We start from the raw sequence: 21,686 nt of genomic DNA on the forward strand, positions 1-21,686 counted from the left end.
TTAGTAGTTCAAACGAATGTACCCCTGTTGTACCCCCAACAAAAGGAAGTTTATAATACATTAATGAATGATGGAAATTGTGGTTTATATTTCGTGGATGCCCCTGGTGGGACTGGCAAGACATTCCTCATGTCAGTAGTTTTAGCCACTGTTCGTGCGGGATCCAACGTTGCGGCTGCAGTTGCTTCTTCTGGAGTAGCAGCCGCATTGTTAGAAGGACGCCGTACGGCTCATTCAGCATTAAAATTACCGTTAAATCTTCAAGCTATTTAAGAACCAACATGTAATATTACAAAAAAACTCAGCAATGGCCGAAGTTTTATCAGCATCCAAAATCATCATCTGGGACGAATGCACAATGGCGCATAAACGTGTGTAAGAGGCACTTAACCGAACACTGAAAGATCTACGCAATGACTCGAGATGTTTTGGAGGAGCAATTATTTTACTGTCTGGCGATTTCAGCCAAACACTGCCAGTACTTCCAGGATCAACGGCTGCACACGAAATAAATGCTTGCCTCAAATCATCAGTGTGGGATCCGTACCAGATCGGGTTGACGGAGGAGATAGAGAAGATCCAAAGAAGAGCGGCGCGTTTCGTCACAGGGTTATTTGGTAACCGTGATAGCGTTACGGAGATGTTTAACAAACTCAAGTGGCAGACTCTGCAAGAGAGGCGCTCTGCATCGCGGTGTAGATTGCTCGCCAGGTTTCGAGAGGGTGCGATTCTGGATGAGGTATCGAATATATTGATTCCCCCTACTTATACCTCCCGAGGAGATCACGAATGTAAAATTAGAGAGATTAGAGCGCGCACGGAGGCTTTCAGACAGTCGTTCTTCCCGCGAACCATACGCGACTGGAACAGGAAAGGGAGGTAATGACAGTGGCACGTAAAGTGCCCTCCGCCACACACCGTTGGGTAGCTTGCGGAGTATAAATGTAGTTGTAGATGTAGATCAATCTATGGCGCTATGTGAAGAAACTTCAGCTGACATCAGAGTTGCATTGCTTAATGATACATCTGCTGAACATTTCTCTGAGCAATTGCTGACTATCGGTAATGGTCGAGTACCTGTCGAAGAATCGAGCGGATTGATTTCATTTCCTCATAATTTCTGTAACTTTGACTCATCGAAAGACGAACTTATCATCAAAGTATTCCCAAACATCATTACTAACTACAAAAGTACTGAATGGTTGAGTGAGCGAACTATTTTAGCGGATAAGAATAAAGATGTAGATGACCTAAACTACATAATTCAGAATGAGATCATTGGGAAAATGCAACCATTCAAATCTATTGACTGTGTAACAAATGAACATGAAGCCACCAACAATCCAATTAAATTTTAAACTCCTTGGCTGTGCCTGGCTTACCACCGCACAATTTGCCGGCCGAAGTGGCCGTGCGGTTAAAGGCGCTGCAGTCTGGAACCGCAAGACCGCTACGGTCGCAGGTTCGAATCCTGCCTCGGGCATGGATGTTTGTGATGTCCTTAGGTTAGTTAGGTTTAACTAGTTCTAAGTTCTAGGGGACTAATGACCTCAGCAGTTGAGTCCCATAGTGCTCAGAGCCATTTGAACCATTTGAACCACCGCACAATTTACGCCTAAAAGATTGCTCCGTAGTAGCATGCTTCGAAATATAAACCAACCAAAACTGTGCAACGGTACGCGTTTGGTGGCAAGTAAATTGATGAACAATGTTATTTACGCGACGATACTCAAAGGAAAATTCGAAGGTGAGGAAGTTCTCATTCCGAGGATCCCGATGATGCCATCCGATATGCCGTTTGAGTTTAAAAGACTTCAATTTCCGACCCGTCTTGCATTCCCCATGAGCATTAACAAATCACAAGGCCGATCCTTGACAGTTTGTGGTTTAAATCTGGAATATCCATGATTCTCGTATGGTCAATTATATGTGGCATGTTCACGGGTCGGAAGACCATCTGCGTTGTTTGTTCTTGCGCCTGATAATAAAATGTAAAAATGTCATGTATCACAAGGTACTTAACTGAAGAGTGGAAGCTATGCACCAAAAAAACATAAAGAATAAAGAATCATTAAAATAATTAATTTTTTTATTTGTATTTCCTAATAAAAAAATTGAACTTAACATCCAAAATCTGATTATTTATTGGCTTTTAGGTGGAACAGAGTTCGCCGGGTCAGCTAGTATATATACAGAGTGTTACAAAAAGGTACGGCCAAACTTTCAGGAAACATTCCTCACACACAAAGAAAGAAAATATGTTATGTGGACATGTGTCCGGAAACGCTTGCTTTCCATGTTAGAGCTCATTTTATTACTTCTCTTCAAATCACATTAATCATGGAATGGAAACACACAGCAATAGAACGTACCAGCCTGAATTCAAACACTTTGTTACAGGAAATGTTCAAAATGTCCTCCGTTAGCGAGGATACATGCGTCCACCCTCCGTCGCATGGAATCCCTGATGCGCTAATGCAGCCCTGGACAATGGCGTATTGTATCACAGCCGTCCACAATACGAGCACGAAGAGGCTACATTTGGTACCGGGATTGCGTAGACAAGAGCTTTCAAATGCCCCCATAAATGAAAGTCAAGACCGTTGAGATCAGGAGAGCGTGGAGGCCATGGAATTGGTCGGCCTCTACCAATCCATCGGTCACTGAATCTGTTGTTGAGAAGCGTACGAACACTTCGACTGAAATGTGCAGGAGCTTCAAATGACTCTGAGCACTATGGGACTCAACTGCGGTGGTCATCAGTCCCCTAGAACTTAAAACTGCTTAAACCTAACTAACCTAAGGACATCACACACACCTATGCCCGAGGCAGGATTCGAACCTACGACCGTAGCTGCAGCGCGGTTTCGGACTGGAGCGCCTAGAACCGCACGGCCACCGCGGCCGGCTGCAGGAGCTCCATCGTGCATGAACCACATGTTGTGTCGTCCTTGTAAAGGCACAAGTTCTAGCAGCACAGGTAGAGTATCCCGTATGAAATCGTGATAACGTGCTTCATTCAGCGTAGGAGGAAGAATATGGGGCCCAATGGAGATATCACCAACAATGGCTGCCCAAACGTTCACAAAATCTGTGTTGATGACGTGATTGCACAATTGCGTGCGGATTCTCGTCAGCCCACACATGTTGATTGTGAAAATTTACAATTTGACCACGTTGGAATGAAGCCTCATCCGTAAAGAGAACATTTGCACTGAAATGAGGACTGACACATTGTTGGATGAACCATTCTCAGAAGTGTACTCGTCGAGGCCAATCAGCTGCTGATAGTGCGTGCACAGGCTGTACATGGTACGGAAACAACTGGTTCTCCCGTAGCACTCTCCATACAGTGACGTGGTCAACGTTACCTTGTACAGCAGCAACTTCTCTGACGCTGGCATTAGGGTTATCGTCAACTGCACGAATAATTGCCTCGTCCACTGCAGGTGTCCTCGTCGTTCTAGGTCTTCCCCAGTCGCGAGTCATAGGCTGGAATGTTCCGTGCTCCCTAGGACGCCGATCAATTGCTTCGAACGTCTTCCTGTCGGGACACCTTCGTTCTGGAAATCTGTCTCGATACAAACGTACCACGCCACGGCTATTGCCCCGTGCTAATCCATACATCAAATGGGCATCTGCCAACTCTACATTTGTAAACATTGCACTGACTGCAATACCACGTTCGTGATGAACACTAACCTGTAGATGCAACGTACTGATGTGCTTGATGCTAGTACTGTACAGCAATGAGTCGCATGTCAACACAAGCACCGAAGTCAACATTACCTTCCTTCAATTGGGCCAACTGGCGGTGAATCGAGGAAATACAGTACATACTGACGAAATTAAAACGTGCTCTAACATGGAAATTAAGCGTTTCCGGACACATGTCCACATAACATCTTCTCTTTATTTGTGTGTGAGGAATGTTTCCGGAAAGTTTGGCCATACCTTTTAGTAACACCATATATATATAATAAACGTTATGTCGATGCAGTTTGTAGCAAGGACAGCCTGTAGTGTATGCCTACTCTACCCAACAGTATTTAAAAGGACTAAACTACTGTACTAAATTTTCTCGTATATATATATATATATATATATATATATATATATATATATATATATATATATATATATGTAGAGGATGTTTCACTTATCTTGACCACCATAAATAACTCTGTGTGTGTGTTGCCCAGAATTTAATGCTGGACATAATGTTTTCGACTAGCAATAATCGCACCTCGGATAAACCTCATTGGTTACCATACTGCCAATGCTGGACCATGCATATGTATTGTCCAGCATTAACTTCTGTACCATACACATATATGGTCTAGCATTAAATTCTTGACCATGTATATGTATTATGAAGAATTTAATGCTGGACATAAATTTTTATTACAATTACTGTCTCACGTATTACGGCGGACCGTACTCCATTGTTACGCGACCCAGCGGGGAATTCCCCTCCGTCTGCCGATGTCTCCGCCGCTCGGCGCGGAAGTGACGTCAGAGGCGCGGTTCCCGCGGCGTCCCTCCGTCTCCATGGCAACCGCCAACTTCCGTCCTCCCAGTAAGAATAGCCAGTCCGCCGTCCCGCAAAGAAACAGAACCTCTCTGTCTGTGTCTGTCTGTCTGCCCCCTCCCCTTCCACAAACAGACCCGCTGCCTACACCGCGCCAGGCCATCCTACCCCCACTTCCCCCCGCACAGCCTCATCGCGTTTTCCTACGTTGGCAGAAAAGTTTCCCTCGCCGGTTCGCCAGCCGCACCGTTTCCGCGCCGTCCTGAATTTCATCACTGGAGCTCCTCTTCCCCAGCGCAACGCTCGCGTATTTTTCTCTGCTAAGGGAGTTGAGCGGGGGAACGACGGACGCCACATTTCTTTTGACTCCTGCCGAAAGGGCGCATCCTTCCTCGAGACGGAGGCGTTTCCGCAGCAGGCGGCGGCGAAACTTTGGCCTCGAGATACAATGGAGTTCCTCTCCATAGCGCCAGATACACGGAATTACCGGCAGACGTCTCGCTCCCGGGTGAGTCGCAGAGGACGTTATTCCTGATGACCATCATGGTGAATATTATTCTTTTCCTATTTACACTACTGGCCGTTAGAATTGCTACACCAAGAAGAAATGCAGATGATAAACGAGTATTCATTGGACAAATATACTGGAACTGACATGTGATTACATTTTCACGCAATTTGGGTGGATAGATCCTCAGAAATCAGTACCCAGAACAACCACCTCTGGCCGTAATAACGGCCTTGATACGTCTGGGCATTGAGTCAAACAGAGCTTGGATGGCGTGTACAGGTACGGCTGCCCATGCAGCTTCAACACGATACCACAGTTCATCAAGAGTAGTGACTGGCGAATTGTAACGAGCCAGTTGCTCGGCCACCATTGACCAGACGTTTTCAGTTGGTGAGAGATCTGGAGAAGGTGCTGGAAAGGGCAGCAGTCGAACATTTTCTGCAACCAGAGAAGCCCGTACTGGACCTACAACATGCGGTCGTGCATTATCCTGCTGAAATGTAGTGTTTCGCAGGGATCGAATGAAGGGTAGAGCGACGGGTAGTAACGCATCTGAGATGTAACGTCAACTGTTCAAAGTGCCCTCAGTGCGAACAAGAGGTGACCGAGACGTGTAACCGATGGCACCCCATACCATCACGCCGGGTGATACGCCAGTATGGCGATAACGAATAGACGCTTCCAATGTGCGTTCACCGCGATGTCGCCAAACCCGGATGCGACCATCATGATGCTGTAAACAGAACCTGGACTCATCCGAAAAAAATGCCGTTTTGCCATTCGTGCACCCAGGTTCGTCGTTGAGTATACTGTCGGAGGCGCTCCTGTCTGTCATGCAGCGTCAAGGGTAACTGCAGCCATGGTCTCCGAGGTGGTAGTCCATCCTGCTGCAAACGTCGTCGAACTGTTCGTGCAGATGTCTTGCAAACGTCCCCATCTGCTGTCTCAGGGATCGAGACGTGGCTGCACGATCCGTCACAGCCGTGCGGATAAGATGCCTGTCATCTCGACTGCTAGTGATACGAGACCGTTGGGATCCAGCACGGCGTTCCGTATTACCCTTCCGAACCCACCGATTCCATAATCTGCTAACAGTCAATGGACCTCGACCATTGCGAGCAGCAATGTCGCGATACGATATACCGCAATCGCGATAGCCTACAATCAGACAGGATACAACAACGTTTCACCAGGCAACGCCGGTCACTGCTGTTTGTGTATGAGAAATCGGTTGGAAACTTTCCTCATGTCAGCACGTCGTAGGTGTCACCACCGGCGCCAACCTTGTGTGAATGCTCTGAAAAGCTAATCATTTGCATATCACAGGATCTTCTTCCCGTCGGTTAAATTTCGCGTCTGTAGCCTACCATCTTCGTGGTGTAGCAATTTTAATGGCCAGTAGTGTAAAAGTGTTTTCTTTTAATGTTATTTCAGTCTCCTCCTTTCGTACGGGTGGGAGAGGGCCAGGAAGGGGTAGAAAGATCGCGTTCTGCAACCAGATTAAAAACTCAATACACTGAAGGACCAAAGAAACTGGCGCAGGCATGCGTATTCAAATATAGACCTATGTAAACAGAGAGAATATGGCGCTACGGTCGGCAACGCCTATATAAGACAACTAGTGTCTGGTGCAGTTTTTGGATCGGCTACTGGTGCTGTAATGGCAGGTTATCAGTTTTGAACGTCGTGTTACAGTCGGCGCACGAGCGATGGGACACAGCATCCCCGAGGCAGTGATGAAGTGGGGATTTTCCCGTACCACTATTTCGCGACTGTACCGTGAATATCAGGAATCCGGTAAAGCATCAAATGGTTCTTCAAATGGCTCTGAGCACTATAGGACTGTTTAGGTTTTTATGTTGGTAACGTCACGTAGCTCTCTGTATGAAAATCGCTGACTGTGCTGTGTGCAGTCTGTGGCTGGTTGGACTCATTGTTGGATTATTCGCCATTGTAGTGTTGGGCGGTTGGCTGTTAACAGCGCGTAGCGTTGCGCAGTTGGAGGTGAGCCGCCAGCAGTGGTGGATGTGGGGAGTGAAATGGCAGAATTTTGACAGCGGACGACCTGGACGTGTGTCCATCAGAAAGAGTAAATTTGTAATATTGGATATCATGGACTGATATATATATATATATGTTGACTTTGGAACAATTAAGGTAAATACATTGTTTGTTCTCTATCATAATCTTTCATTTGCTAACTATGCCTATCAGTAGTTAGTGCCTTCAGTAGTTAGAATCTTTTATTTAGCTGGCAGTAGTGGCGCTCGCTGTATTGCGGTAGTTCGAGTAACGAAGATTTTTGTGAGGTAAGTGATTCATGAAAGGTATAGGTTATTGTTAGTCAGGGCCATTCTTTTGTAGGGATTATTCAAAGTCAGATTGCGTTGCGCTAAAAGTATTGTGTGTCAATTTAGTGTTGATCAGAATAGGTAACGAGAGAAATGTCTGAGTGCGTTCAGTTCTGCTCAGCTGTTTGAAAATCAAATAACGTAAGAGGTTTATCAGCACAGCACAGTAACTCATAAATTTTTCCAAGGGGACGTTTCAAAGCTGGTGGAGGGTCTGTAATGGTGTGTGGCGTGTGTAGTTCGAGTGATATGGAACCCTCGATACGTCTAGATACGACTTTGACACGTACGTAAGCATCCTGTCTGATCACCAGCATCCATTCCTGTCCACTGTGCATTCAGACGGACTTGGGCAATTCCAGCAGGACACTGCGACACTCACACGTCCAGAATCGCTGGCCACTGAATTCCCCAAACATGAACGTAATTGGGCATAGCTGGGATGCCTTGCAACGTGCTGATCAGAAGACATCTTCACCCTTTTATACTCTTGCGGATTTATGAACAGCCGTGCGGTAGTCACGGTGTCATTTCCCTCCAGCACTACTTCACAGATTACTCGAGTCCATTCCACGCAGTTTTGCGAAACTTCTGCGTGCTCGCGGGGGCCCTACTCGATATTATGCAGGTGTACCAGCTTCTTTGACTCTTCAGTCTGAGGCGTAGCGACGTACACCGATCCTGCCTTGGAGGCGGTTAAGTGGGAGATGTGTCTCAGAGCTGGATAGTGACAGATGGTGACGCGAAACTGGACGCGCACGTAGTTTATGTATCAGCCGATAGAGGACAGTATTGGATAGGGGGACTGTGATTTAGTTTCGATTGTGCCCACTAGAGTGCACTAAAGTAATAGAATGTTTTTCATAAACTGTTATAGTATTTTCATAAAGTGTTATTATGTCTTTTTGTGTATGTAAAATGTTATAAATGTGTTTTAGCAGGATGAATGATGCGTGAGTGTAGTTTAAGGTTAATATTAATATAATTGTTTAACGAGTTGTGTAGTAACATTTAGTGTGGGAACATTTCGAAGAAGTATGGCTATTGACAAAGGGGATTTTTGTAGAATAGATGTGTAAAGTAAGTTTATACTAAAGGGAAAGTTAATTCAGGTATAAATAACAATAGTAAATAACTTTATGCATAAGCAAAACTTCAGCATATTAGATAATTACGTCGGTAAAAAGTGCAGTCGTGAGGTTTACTATTTTGCAATTGGTTATGGATGAAGAGCGCGGAGTGACGCGGGAGAATGTTGTTTCGCTATTGGCTGTTGAGTAAACTGGCCAGTGGTAAAGCAATATTCTTCGCGCGCCTTTCTCTGCTGATAGAGAAGACCTAGAGTATTCTAGAGAGGAGTGGGAGCGTAGCCATCGAACAGTTCGGGCGTGTGTAGTAGCAGTTCCGATGGAAATGATAAGTTGCCGGATCTAGCAGTGTTTTGCATCAAAAGTGTTGGAAAGTGACGGCATAATTATTCCGGTGGCCGTGTAGAAATTTCGGAATTTTTAAGTGAATTTTGTGCAGATAAAAGACATAAATTCCGCGTGGCGTATTGAGCAGGTCGGTGGCTAAAAAACTGTGACTGCGTTTGGTACTGACAGACTTAATATTTGGCGAGCATTCTGTATCAAAAACAATACGTATTTTTGTAGCTATTACGTTTTCGGGAAATGCAACACGATAAACTTGCTAACGTGAGTGAAAGGGATTGTGAGTGACTGTGTTAAGACTAGCACGGGCTTGGCAGTGATACTTGTTCACCTAAGTTTCAGAATATATTAACTGAGGACAAAATTTCCAACCTTTCATTTCGTGTGAAAACTTTCTCCCGAAACGTAGGTTAGTGACTTCAATTGCAGCCTGGTTCACGTCGAAGTACAGTAGGTTTCGCTCGGCTTCCCTACTGATGACCTGCTGAGACAGTGTTCACAGGTAGGTGCAGGTACGTCGTAAAGGGACGGAAAGAACCACGCCGCCGCAAGTCTAATTAATAGGTAAACGTTAAGATATAAAATTAATATAAACACAAACGACCATCCTGCTGGAACAAATTTTTAGCTCATCCTGGTTTCGTTGATAGACAATCTTATTCTTGTACATCTTAAACAGAGCTTGCAGTCAGCGACACCTAGTTGCCAAGGGCCCTTAGCTGTTTGTACTGCTCCTGTAGGCACAGAGGGCTATGAACCGAGGCCTACGGCAAAGACAGGCCGCGGCGCGTTCCTTACGACCGTAGGGCTGCGTTCGCTCAACTCAGCAGGCAAACTGCGTTTCCACACCTGTTAACTTGTAACTCAGTGTGTACATACAAACGAGAATTGCATCTTCCACTGGAATCCGCTGTTATTAGTCCTACAATGACCAGCAGTCCATAGGCCTATTACTCATTGGTTATGGCTGTACTGGGGTACAATAAAATTAGAATCATGCCAAAGTGATTACCAGTTGCATAAGGCACTACCTCTTGCTGAAATAAGAACTGTTAAGTAAAAGAGACTTGAGCCGTGCACGGTTAGTGTTCATGCCATTTATTGTTTGTCATCTTCTATTATGGTACTGACGCCTCGTTTTCTTATTCCATTTACTGGCGTCACTAACTTCCTGCCTTACTTGCCCGTGAGCGGCAGCAGCAGCTCGTATCGATACGTGCACTGTCGTACCATCTCTGGAGCGACCGATAGTGTTTCCGCGTCGACGAGTGTGTGGCACTCAGTCTGGGATGGACCAGCAGTTGTAAGGTGTCAGGCAAATCCTACACCTTCCATGAAAACCCTGACATGATAAGCAAATCCGGCTGTATGTCACATAGCTCCGAATAAATCCTGAATATGTAAGGTGTCAGGCAAATTCAACACTTTCATGAAAACCCTGACACGATAAGCAAATCCGGCAGTATGTCACATACCTACGAATAAATCCTGACATTAGATTAACCAAAGTAATACGATCAACGAGTGAGCAAATGGAATACCACAGACTAACACAAGAACGCCTAAATGCATGTCATACCTTCCCACCGTGAAACAGACGCAGTTCCGAGGGAAGAAACGAGAATAGAAGCCGAGAGCAGAACCGTGTTAAGCTAGAAGCCCCTACGATAAGGGACGGACACCCACATCTCCGGCTGACCGCCAGGACCACCCCCCAGCCCACGTTAAAAGATAGAGCCCTCGAGAAGAACAGTATAGATCTTACGATAACACTAAAAGAGCCACGCCAGCTGCAAGTTTTAGCGTGAAACTTTTTTGCACCTCTGTTACGTTGCAAATGTTAAAAACATTGCCCCACCATAAAAAGTATAACGTTTCTCATTGCATGGATAGAATTTTTGTAGGCAGAGCTTAAGGTTAACATTGAGACCCTGATTGGTCAGTTGAAAACACCGCCAGATAGCTTTTTTAAACCAACTTCGGTAAATTGTAGTAAGGAGAGGTTAGAAGGAGAGTTGCTTCCGAGATGGCAAGGTGTGGAGCTGCGCCGCCCGCCGCCCCCTGACGCTGCCTAAACACTGAAAAGGTAATGAACGCACGCAATGCCGCATTTTTGAGCGCATAAGGCAGTAAAGGAAACAAAAGAAAAATTCGGAGTAGGTATTAAAATTCATGGAGAAGAACTAAAAACTTTGAGGTTTGCCGAAGACATCGTAATTCTATCGGAGACAGCAAAGGACTTGGAAGAGCAGTTGAATGGAATGGACAGTGTCTTGAAAGGAGGATATAAGATGAACATCAACAAAAGCAAAACGAGGATAATGGAATGTAGTCAAATTAAATCGGGTGATGCTGAGGGAATTAGATTAGGAAATGAGACACTTAAAGTAGTAAAGGAGTTTTGCAATTTAGGGAGTAAAATAACTGATGATGGTCGAAGTAGAGAGGATATAAAATGTAGACTGGCAATGGCAAGGAAATCGTTTCTGAAGAAGAGAAATTTGTTAACATCGAGTATAGATTTAAGTGTCAGGAAGTCTTTTCTGAAAGTATTTGTATGGAGTGTAGCCATGTATGGAAGTGAAACATGGACGATAACTAGTTTGGACAAGAAGAGAATAGAAGCTTTCGAAATGTGGTGCTACAGAAGAATGCTGAAGATAAGGTGGGTAGATCACGTAACTAATGAGGAGGTATTGAATAGGATTGGGGAGAAGAGAAGTTTGTGGCACAACTTGACTAGAAGAAGGGATCGGTTGGTAGGACATGTTTTGAGGCATCAAGGGATCACAAATTTAGCATTGGAGGGCAGCGTGGAGGGTAAAAATCGTAGAGGGAGACCAAGAGATGAATACACTAAGCAGATTCAGAAGGATGTAGGCTGCAGTAGGTACTGGGAGATGAAGAAGCTTGCACAGAATAGAGTAGCATGGAGAGCTGCATCAAACCAGTCTCAGGACTGAAGACCACAACAACAACAAGGCTTCACTCAGAATTGCAGAAGTGTCATCTGTTACATCCCCTTTTTATGTAATACTAGTGTCGATCGTCAATTAAAGCTCATGGTATTTACATTTGCTACTTGAAGTTAAAATCTGAAACGCGATGATTTTTCTGTTATATAATTATTGAGAAGCCACATCAGCCACTGTAACTTACGACAAGTTAAATAAGTAATTAAAGATAATTTAGGGTCACTGTAGATCATTTGGATAGTTTTCTCTTTTATGAAACTTAACTTAAATCTGGATTATAGATGTGATATGGCATAGGTCATCTTTCGATCCATTGTAGAACTTGGAAACCCATTCAGGGAATATTCGTTCACATTTTTGTTGAATGCAGTTGGTTTTTATCATCCTGTATTAAAATATTTCCTTTCATCAATAGTGGAATTGATAAACAATGTTTTGTGAGTAGAATAAAATTTCCAATGGTAGACTTAACTGCTTTTTCGACGTTATTTTACCAGCTAACTAAAAAATAGGAAGGCCTTGAACCCCTCCCACTAAATTTAGTTAGTATTAAGATTCTTTTACAGGGAGTGCAGTGGAGTTGACTCTGAAATCATGAAGTATTTGATTATATCATCGCTAGTCTCACTGAACTCTTCTGAACTCTAAATGTCATGTGTGTTCTGGCGTCTCCTTACCAGCAAGAGGTCCCAGATTCAAACTAGTCAATTCCCTAAAAACTACGCTCTGAGCGTCGTTGCACGAAAGTGATAGGGAAACACGACTTAGAACAAAGAGACACCACGCAGAATGTTAGACAGTGCAGTCGGGGCGCAGCAGCAGTGAAGTCGGGGACGGAGCGCCGGTGTGGCGCCGACAGCCAGTGATCGCCGACCGCTGGCGACACACACGAACTGTCCGACGGAGGGAGATTCCAGCAGACAGGAAACGTGTCCAGGCGCTACAGTACGGGACGTCCACAGTGTACAACACCACAAGAAGACCCATATCTCACCATCAGTGCCCGCAGACGGCCACGGAGTACTACAGGTAGCCTTGCTCGGGACCTTACCGCAGCCACTGGAACAGTTGTCTCCAGACACACAGTCTACAGACGACTGAACATACACGGTTTATTCGCCCGCATACCTGCAAGGTGCATTCCACTGACCCCTTGTCACAGGAGAGCCCATAGAGCCTGGTGTCAAGAACACAGTACATGGTCATTGGAACAGTGGTCCCGGGTTTTGTTCACGGACGAGTCCATGTATAGTCTAAGAGTGATTCTCGCCGAGTTTTTATCTGGCGTGAACCAGGGACCAGATACCAACCCCTTAATGTCCTTGAAAGGGACCTGTGTGGAGGTCGTGGTTTGATGGTGTGGGGTGGGATTATGGTTGGTGGACGTACACCCCTGCATGTCTTTGACAGAGGAACTGTAACAGGTCAGGTGTATCGGGACGTCATTTTGCTCCACTAGGTCCTCCTTTTCAGGGATGCAGTGGGTCCCACCTTCCTCCTGATAGATGATAACGCACGGCCCCACCGAGCTGCCATCGTGGAGGAGTGCCTTGAAACAGAAGACATCAGGCGAATGGAGTGGCCTGCCTGTTCTCCAGACCTAAACCCCATGGAGCACGTCTGGGATGCTCTTGGTCGACGTATCGCTGCACATCTTCTAACCTCTACAACACTTCAGGAGCTCCGACAGGCACTGGTGCAAGAATGGGAGGCTATACCCCAGCAGCTGCTCGACCACCTGATCCAGAGTATGCCAACCCGTTGTGCGGCCTGTGTACGTGTGCGTGGTGATCATATCCCATATTGATGTCGGGGTACATACGCAGGAAACAGTGGCGTTTTGTAGCACATGTGTTTCGTTACTGTTTTCTCAAGTTATCACCAATACCGTGGACTTACAGACCTGTGTCGTGTGTGTTTCCCACGTGCCTATGCTATCAGCGCCAGTTTTGTGTAGTGCCACGTTGTGTGGCACCACATTCTGCAATAATCCTTAATTTATGAGCATGAGTGAACTTAGGCTAAGGATGTTCCCTGGAAGTGGAACCAGCAACCCGGCGAGCTGTAAGACGCAACCCCTCAAATGGTTCGGCGGAAGATTAAAAATATTTCCCTGTAAAAATCACTTGTCACGATTGCTAACAAAGGAATAAGCCGGACAGATATTTTGGTGACGACCCCAGCAAACAAAGAAAGTATAAGAGATATGTACATAGGAACATGGAATGTGCAGAGCCTATACCAAGCTGGGGGCTTGCGGGAGCTGCTAACGCAAGTAAACAACTACAGCATAAAACTGTTGGCTCTCCAGGAAATTAGGTGGAACAACAGTGACGTAATGGACTCAGGAAATTTCACAATCTTCTACAGTGGAGGGAGGACGAATATCCTTGGTACAGGTTTTGTGATCGCTAAAGGACTGAAACAGGCTGTAATGCACTTCGAACCGATCAATGAACGGATGTCCATATTAACGGGAAAGTTTTTCAACGTAACAATTATAAATGTACATGCAGCCACAGAGGAGGCAGATGAACAATAGAAGGATGAGTTTTATAGCAAAGTAGAGCAGTTGTACGATCAGGCTCCCAAACATATTGTTAAGATCTTAATAGGAGACTCGAATGCAAAAATGGGAAAGAAGAGGCTTATCAGCCAACTATGGTGGACAAACTAGAAATCAGATAGACCATATATTCTGGAGACCATATATTGATTGACAGGAGGCACGGATCAGACATAATGGATGTTAGGAGCCATCGTGGAGCTGACTGTAGTTCAGATCATCATCTAGTGAGAATTAAATAGAGGCAAAGGACCTCACTATTGAGTAAACAAAAAGGCCACAAAACGTTTTGACATTAAGAAACTAAAGTCAGAAGAAATACGGAGAGCATATCAGTCTAAAATAGAAGAGAGGATTGCTGACTCACCTTGTAGTAGATGTGATACAGCGTTGTACACAATGGTTCTGTATTCGAATTGACAGCTTGCTGACATGAAGGCAACCGCCGTGTCAGTACCAGCCAGTTGGCCCGCCAGTACAGGATAAGCCATACGACCGTGTCTAACATTCCGGAACATTCTCCATGACAGTTGTTACTACCTTTATCACTTTACAGCGTGTGGAGTGCTTAATAGACACAAACCTTCCACATCGGGAGCAGTTTTATCACTGGTTTCTTCAAGAATCAGCCACAATTGGTGAACAAAAGTGGTGAACAAAAATCCAAATGGGAGGAGACGTGTGAGGGGAAATGGTGACGTAATCGGCACTTGGCGCTGAAAACAGAAACTGCAACGTTTCGACTTCACCACGCAGTTTTGACCCTACGACTGCTAGGTCGCTGGCGTTGGCAGAAATGTAAAAACAGGGAAATCAACACGAAGTGTTCCGAATAAATCCGATATCTGACGAAACCGAACGACGGACCCAGCGGACATCTTTTATTGTGCCACTTACGTGCAGCTACCATTGTTTGCAAAACCGGTTATCGCCAAGCGTTAACGTGGATTCTTTTTCTTTCAGTTCTTGCTCTAAGTGCCGCTATCTAACAATAAATCAATACGTAAGGGGACCGCACCCTGCCTACTTAACCCCTGTTAATTTAGGAAAGTATTTGACTCATTTTTGAAAAAAAAATTGATGTAGGACTTTAATATTTTTACTTTATATTACATCATACTAATAGAGTCGACCGTACTAAAATCTACTTTATCCATTTTATATTTTTTAAGAAATAGTTTTTTAATTTGTTAACAAAAAATATTAAGTTTTTTCTGCAGAAAAAACTTCCGGAGGTAGCTTTCTATATTATGCAGACTCTCTGAAAATTTCATTCGTCTACGATAGTTTCTGATATAATGGGGCGTATGTACTGAAAATTATAGTTTGCGGGAAATTGACTTTGAAGAAAAAACTTTTGAAATTTATTACTTACAGGTAATTAAAACTGTCCTCCAGCATATGATGGCCCATCATTGGCCTATAACAGGTCTTCCAGCTTCTTTTTCACCTTCCTGAATGTTTGTCTTGCTTTCTTGGTAATATTAGATGCAGACCTGTCTGCAACGGCTATCCTCATTTTATCGCAATGTTGCAGCCCAGTGATCACATTTTCAACGGGATTAATTCCCAGCTTTTTCAGTGCGCTACACTTTCCAGTATTACCACAATAGAATGTAATAACAGCATCATGAACTCCTAGTTTCATTTTATGCATACCTACAAATACAATTTTAGGAAGGCGGTTCCAAATTATGCTGTTGAAACATTCATTTAGGTTCTGTGACTGCCCACGCAGACCTTTCCTTGTAAGGTCAAGATGAGTCAAGTCTCTGAAAATAGGTTTAATTGCTGTAATAACATCAGCAGGAAGAGAATGCCTGAGCCCTATTGTATTTGCATCACGAATTTTCTCCTGATGGACACAATCCATGACATGGCTTACCTTCAGTAGAGGACTTATGGAAGAATATCGACCAAACATCTCTCTTCATTGCCTCCAGATTTACTTTATTTCTCCTAATTGCCTGCCCATAGTATGCCTGTAAGTTTTGTATTTCAGTTTTAGTTAACCGACCCTGTCCAGTCAACAATTTTCCATCTTCTATTTTTTTCCTCCCGTATCAACAGTTAGTTTTCTCAGCCTTGTTCCCAAACGTTTTTGAGAATGGCCTACACATTATATTTTGCTAATAATGGCATCTCCTTATGGCTTAGAGTTGACAGTGGGTGGGTTGACAGTGGGTGACAGAAAAGTGGGCGTGGCACATAAACACACGTGGTGGGAAAATGCTCTTTAAATGCTCGAAAAAAAAATTCAGCAAAATCCTTTTCAGAGTACTTAAATAAAACCTTAATCTATCGAAATATGATGAAAACCGAAAATCGATTTTTTTCGACCAGATCCACGTTGTGGTCCCCTTAAATATACTGCTCTAAAACTAAGAGTATTTTTATAATGTGCAGTCGATATATTTATAGGGCGGTGCTTCGGTACTTCTTCCGGCAATATATCGATATATCGATACTTTCTTCACATATATGGAGGGAACATAAGTTTTTAAATACCGATATATCGGATACCAGATATTTTTTAAAAATATCAACAGTGCTAGTTGATGATCGTCTCCAGGTATGTTGTCATCCAGGTGAACACTTCTTCCAAACGTGCAGCAAGCCACGGACTTTGGACAATAGAGGCACAGTTATGCTACGCGAGACAGAGTTTGATGGTGCCTGTTGTACTAACCGATGGCTCCATGACAGCTGCGGGCTAGGGGTGACGATTATGTGCCAACGACCAGCATCCCTTCATGCTTGGCAATGACATCTTCCAGCCGGATAACACTCCGTGTCACAAAGCTAGACTCGTGCTACAGTGGTTTAGGAACATGACTTTGATTTCTTAGTCATCAATATTATGTGATCTGAACCTAATGGAGTACGTGTGGGACACTATGGGGACCCACCTCTGTGCAAATACACCCCTGACCTCTAAATTACCTAAATTGGGTACACATCAGGTGCTACACATGTCCGGAAACCTACCAACGACTTGTGCAATCAATACAAAGCAGGATCGCTCCTGTACTTATTTCTAGAGATGGGCCAATACTCTATTAAGCAGTTCATCATAATGTCGTGGTTCATCAGTGTACAATAGGTGTAGCTGCAGCATATTAACTGTTCATGTTGTTCAGTACTCTAACGAGGTTGGGTGAATGCGTTGTTCACTTAGCCGTGTTGCGGCAGCGCGGTTTGCCTTGTCCTGCACCTACGTGTGAACTCGTTGCAGCAGATCGCCGGTAGGCAAGCTGAGCAGAAACCTACCGTACTGCAATTCGCACTAGGCTGCATACAACGTAACTGTTCTAAGAATTGGGAAAAGGGTTTAATTTTGAATGAAAGGTGAAAATACTGGCAAAATTTCGGTGTATTCTATAGTCAAGAATTACACAATCACTGCCAAGCAAAAAAGGTCCAAATGGCTCTGAGCACTATGGGACTTAAACATTTGAGGTCATGAGTCCCCTAGAACTTAGAAGTACTTAAACCTAACTAACTTAAGGACATCACACAGATCCATGCCCGAGGCAGGATTCGAACCTGCGGCCGTAATATACGCGCCGTTCCGGACTGAAGCGCCTACAACCGCTCGGCCATAGCGGCCGGCCACTGCCAAGCCCGTGCTATTCCTAAGACAGTCAGGCACAAAACCTTTCATTCACGTTAGCAAGTTTATGGTGATGTATTTCCCGAAATCTGAACAGCTACTAAGCACGGATTGTTCTTAAATGCTCGCCATACCATTATCAGTGTGTAAAGCACTCCACTTTTTTCTCACCAATCTGCTCAATATGCCACGCGGAATTACTGTCTTCTCTCATACACAAAATTACTTAAAAAATCCGTACTTTCTGAAAAAACACACCGGAATAAATATACCTTCACATTTAAGCTCTTTTGAGGAATGTAGAACAACTAAAACCGGCAAACCATAACTTTCTTGAGATCTCTTACTACACACGATCGTACCATTGAAAGGCTGGGCTCCGACTTCTTAAAATGTTCAAACGTGTGTGAATTCCTAAGGGACCAAACTGTTGAGGTCATAGGTCCCTAGACTTACACACTATTTTAAACTAACTTATGCCAAGAACAACACACACACCCATGCCCGAGGGAGGACTCGAACCTCCGGCGGGAGGGGCCGCGCAATCCGTGACACGGCGCCTCGAACCGCGCTGCCACTCCGCGCGGCTCCGACTCCTTAGACTGCTGTAAGTCTTCTATATCTTCAAGAGAAAAGACACGCGAAGAACGTTCCGATTGGTCAGTTTTCTTTAAGGACAATAGAAAATCATTATTCTCCCGCGTTAGTCCACGATTTTCGTGTCTAACCAATCAACAAATAATACATTTTCGAATTGGACTTTTTCCCGAAATAAATACGAGGGTAATCCCAAAACTAAGGTCTCCTATTTTTTTTTATAAGTACAGAACTTTGTTTGTGTGGCAGTTGGTCACAATGTTATGAAGAGCGCTTCACGCGCTGTGTGTAAACATGCGCACGCCGCGCTGAGGCGCTCAGTCTTGGCTTGGCAGCCGTTGAGAATGGAGCTACCGTTGGATGTTACCGCCAGGCGCGAATTGCGCGCAGTTATTCGGTTTTTGAGCGCAAAGGGCACTGCGCCGATTGAAATCCATCGCGAATTGACGACAGTGTATGGTGAGTCGTGCACGGATGTCAAAAATGTTCGTAAGTGGTCTAGAGAGTTTGCAGGTGGTCGGACCGAAATTCACGACGAACAAAGGAGCGGGATATCGTCAGTTTCTGAAGAGACAGTGTTGAAGGTTGAGCAAAGTATGCGTGAAGACAGGCGGATCACCATGGATGATCTCTACACGTTGGTTCCTGAGGTTTCCCGAAGCACCGCTCACAGAATGTTAACGGAAACATTGAACTACCGGAAGGTGTGCGCAAGATGGGTGCCTCGCATGCTGACTGAAGACCACATGCGGCAACGAGTTTATGCTTCCCGCGCATTTCTTCACCGCCTTGTAGCCGAACAGGACAACTTTCTGGACTGAACTGTCACGGGTGACGAAACCTGGGCATACCACTTTACGCCTGAGACAGAAGATGTTCATAACTTTGTGAACAGCATGGCGGCGAGATGATATGACATGGGCATAAAAAAAACTCCCAAAGCGTCTACAAAAATGCATCGACAGAAATGGTGATTATGTCGAAAAATAGCTAAATGTTCAAGCTGCGAAATGATGTAAACCATTGTAGAAATAAACAGGTCTATGTACTTATAAAAAAATAGGAGACCTTACTTTTGGTATTACCCTCGTATTTAACATTCTGATGTTATGTTTACACTTTACGTTATTAACTACTTTCGTCTGCACTCGAATTAGCTTTCCTTCTAGCATAGATTTACTTAACATACAATGATACAAAATTCCCCATCGTCTCCATTCATACTGTGTCCAAAATTTGACTCGCTATTTCGTACAGCGTTTGTCAGTAGAACAAAAAAAATGTTCAAATGTGTGTGAAATCTTATGGGACTCAACTGCTAAGGTCATCAGTCCCTAAGCTTACACACTAATTAACCTAAATTATCCTAATGACGAACACACACACCCATGCCCGAGGGAGGACTCGAACCTCCGCCGGGATCAACCACGCAGTCCATGACTGCAGCGCCTTAGACCGCTCGGCTAATCCCACGCGGCATCAGTAGAACAATGATCTATACATTTACTTTAGACAACAGCCTCCTCAAACTATACCGTAGAACGCCTCAGTCTCCCGTTGGGGACGAGGTCTACAGGACTTTTCTGATGACGTCACACTGTCCCCGAGGCTCGTGCGGTCGGCAGGGAGAAACGCAGAAAGCAGAGCCAGGAGGCGGCTGAGTTACTACTTTAATATCACCCCTGTGCGCGGTCGGCCGCCGACGTCCATATTGCATTCGCACCTTCTGCGGGCGGTCTGAGTATGGCGGATGGTCCGTCCAGCTAGTGTGCGGTACAGACCAACAATAGTAACTGTGAAATCACTGCACCGTAACCGTAAGAATACTGTTAATGTTGGGTTGGTGCATAAGTTCCTAGCGATATCCGTGTGTTTAATAAACACAGCAGATACACAAAACAGAGACTTTACTCATCAATAATACAGGGGTACAGTTATTGAACTATACGAAATAAAATCATCATATCTTCCGCGTTAGGGCATTCAAACTGCACGGTTGGGCGCGGAACGTGATGGAAATTAGTATGCGTATGCGTGGTTTGGGCGGCCGCTGTGGCCGAGCGGTTCTAGGCACTTCGACCCGGAACCGCGCTGCTGCTACGGTCCATGTTCGAATCCTACCTCGGGCATGGATGTGTGTGATGTCCTTAGGTTAGTTAGGTTTAAGTAGTTCTAGGTCTAGGGGACTGATGACCTCAGATGTTAAGTCCCATAGTGCTTAGAGCCATTTGAACCTTTTTTTTTTTTTGCATGGTTTGATTTAGCGACGAAGCCCACTTTCATTTGGACGGGTTCGTCAATAAGCAAAACTGGCGCATTCGGCGGACTGAGAATCCGCATTTCACGATCGAGACGTCTCTTCACCCTCAACAGGTGACTGCGTGTTGTGCAATGTCGAGACACGGAGTGATCAGTGCGATATTCCTCGATGGCTCGGTGACTACCAAACGGTACGTGCACGTTTTGGAAGGCGATTTCATCCTCATTATCCAAAGTGACCTTGATGTAGACAGGATGTGGTTCATGCAAGACGGAGCTGGAACCCGTCGAAGCAGGAGAGTGTCTGATGTCCTGGAGAAGCACTTTGGGGAACGCATTCTGGCTCTGGGTTACCCAGAGGCCACGGGCATGGGCCTCTATTGGCCGCCATATTCACCGCATCTGAACACATGCCATTCCGTTTTTTGGAACTGTATTAAGGGGACCACACCCTGCCAATCTAACCCATGTTAATTTAGGCAAGTATTTGACGAATTTCTGAAAAACTACTTGATGTTTACTGTATGTTATATGATGATAATAGATTCAACTGTACTAAAATCTACTTTATCCATTTTATAGTTTTTAAGGAATACTTTTTTTTTAATTTATCAACAAAATATGTTAAGTTTTTTCTGCAGAAAATATTTTTTGTGAACTTCCTAATGGGGGAATATTAATGAATGTAGTACCAGAAGTGGCTTTTATGTTATGCAGAGTCTCCGAAAATTTCATTCATTTATCTATGACAGTTTCTAATATAATGGGGCATATGTATTGAAAATTTTAGTTTGCGGGAAATTGACTTTAGAGAAAAAACTTTCGAAATTTGTTACTTACAGTTAATTAA

At 44.5% G+C, this 21,686-nt stretch overlaps 1 protein-coding gene and 1 non-coding gene across 2 annotated transcripts in view; both read right to left on the minus strand.

Moving 5' to 3' along the window:
* Positions 1-21,686, minus strand: part of LOC126427975 (C3 and PZP-like alpha-2-macroglobulin domain-containing protein 8) — an 829,074-nt gene that overhangs the window by 692,016 nt on the left and 115,372 nt on the right. The gene's annotated exons all lie outside the window — the stretch shown is intronic.
* On the minus strand, positions 4,156-4,291 carry LOC126428551 (U4 spliceosomal RNA). Its single transcript, XR_007576842.1, has one exon. It is a non-coding gene; the product is annotated as a U4 spliceosomal RNA (small nuclear RNA).

This window comes from Schistocerca serialis, chromosome 12 (genome assembly GCF_023864345.2).
Source record: "Schistocerca serialis cubense isolate TAMUIC-IGC-003099 chromosome 12, iqSchSeri2.2, whole genome shotgun sequence".
Taxonomy (NCBI): domain Eukaryota; kingdom Metazoa; phylum Arthropoda; class Insecta; order Orthoptera; family Acrididae; genus Schistocerca; species Schistocerca serialis.